Source organism: Buceros rhinoceros, unplaced genomic scaffold (assembly GCF_000710305.1).
Source record: "Buceros rhinoceros silvestris isolate BGI_N320 unplaced genomic scaffold, ASM71030v1 scaffold21477, whole genome shotgun sequence".
Classification (NCBI taxonomy): domain Eukaryota; kingdom Metazoa; phylum Chordata; class Aves; order Bucerotiformes; family Bucerotidae; genus Buceros; species Buceros rhinoceros.
In genome coordinates this window covers 22134-23951 of record NW_010420732.1, presented here as the reverse complement: position 1 = coordinate 23951, position 1818 = coordinate 22134, and the positions used below count along the sequence as shown (strand labels likewise).

General features: G+C 42.1%; 1 protein-coding gene across 1 annotated transcript in view; it reads right to left on the bottom strand.

The window, feature by feature from the left end:
- PPAPDC1A (phosphatidic acid phosphatase type 2 domain containing 1A) overlaps positions 1 to 1818 on the bottom strand; it is a 36686-nt gene that overhangs the window by 23968 nt on the left and 10900 nt on the right. The gene's annotated exons all lie outside the window — the stretch shown is intronic.

The following is a 1818-nucleotide window of genomic DNA, read 5'->3' as shown; positions in this document are numbered from 1 at the left end:
GAGCCCGGGACTGACTCGGTTCTGCCTTTACTCTTGCTTGTGCAAAGCCAGTTTTCCTGTCGTGCCATTTGCACAGGCATAAATCATCAGATGGAAACAATTACTAGAGAATCAAGTTTTTACCAGTTTTGCAGTTTACTGGATGCAAATCTTATGCTCTTCAGGTCAAGTCAGCTATATGCACACATACGTGTGTGTATGTTTATTTACGTATATATAAGTATGATGCAATTTAGCAGTCAAATTTCAGGCTGAAGGATTGCCTTTTGGCTAAAACTGGCATAGGATGTTTTTTAATTGCTTTCAAAAGGATACAGATGTTTTGACTAAAAATCTTGAGATTTTCCCCTTGCATTTGCTTCCCAGATTAACCACTTCTCCTAATAAAATCAGAGTGATAAACAGGAATTGCCACAGCAGGTTGGATGCATCATCTTTTCACATGTTTGCATGCAGAGTCCCTAAGCTTTCCGAAGAACCTCACCCAAAGCCTGTGCAGATCTCTGCCTTGATTTCAGCTGACAGGGATCCGCTGCTTTCAGATTAAAACTGATTTAATGTTACAGTCCACACCGTAGCTCCCTGTTACAACACAAGAGCCACTGAATTTATTTCCCATCTAAGGCAAACCTCTGATTGCCAGCAGAGCAGTTACAGTGATACAACTTATGATGATGACAGCTACACGGCTATTTTCTCATTGGACTGCTGCCCCAGATGCTCCACTTCAGCAGCACTCATCCTGTCTCCATAAAATCTTTGCCTGAGGATATAATAGATCATAAAAATGTTTGTTATAGAATCTATTTTTCTTTAAGTTTAAAAAAAAAAGGAAGTCCTCCATCAAAGTAAAAACAAGGGGATTCTCAGCCTATAGCAATAGCTGCCAGCAAAAATAAAAGAACAAGTCAGTCCTAGAGCCAGTGATATTGTTCAGGAAAGTCTTCTGCTCTCCACATCTGCATCACAGTGACCACTCCATCTCATGCTCCCTTCTTCCTCTCAATTGTTTTCTCTCAGGTATTATGGTGATGGGCTGAACATCCTGTGCCAGATCTCAGCAAACCAGCCAAGCTCCATCACAGTTAAGGACTCTTCACATCAGCTTCTCATCACCAGACACGTTAACGTACTGAATCATACCGATGTACAGTACACTTCAACAGAAGAAAGCCACAAGAAGTTCCACCTCGCTCACGGCACATACTGAACTGGGGTACCCCGCAGAACAGAACGTCAAGGCCGGGGTTTGCTTGAAGTGTGGTAGCAAGGAGAATACTGTCTCCCAGACATATAGAGGGACTCGTAACAGAAGGTTAGAGCAGCAAAAGAAAAACATTAACATCTCCTTAGAACAAAAGGTGAGAATAAATGATGAAGAAACTATTCCAAAGCTCCTTCCCTTCCTGAACGACAGTGAAACTCGGCTGTGGCTGGATACGTTTCATGAAACAGTTATTGCTGCTGCACGGACCTGCCAGTAAAACATCGCTATGAGATGTTTCACAATCTACTACAAAGGACTGGCAGCAGCCAAAACAAAACTAAGATCCTTTCACACTTGTGTTGGAGCAACTGGAGAAAGAACAGGCTATGGGAACCCAGCCTCATCTGAAAAAAAAATTTCAAAGGCAGATCATAATGCCATTCAGATCCTGTCTAGCTAAGGCAGGGCTGAGTATCAGTTAGACCTTACAGTCTAAGGGCCAATAAATTAAAGAGTAAATTAGCCAGTAGAACAGACTATCAGAACAGTTCAAACTACTGACAACAAAAACATCTGCAGTTCTTAGTGCTTCCAAGTATCCCCTGCAGGGA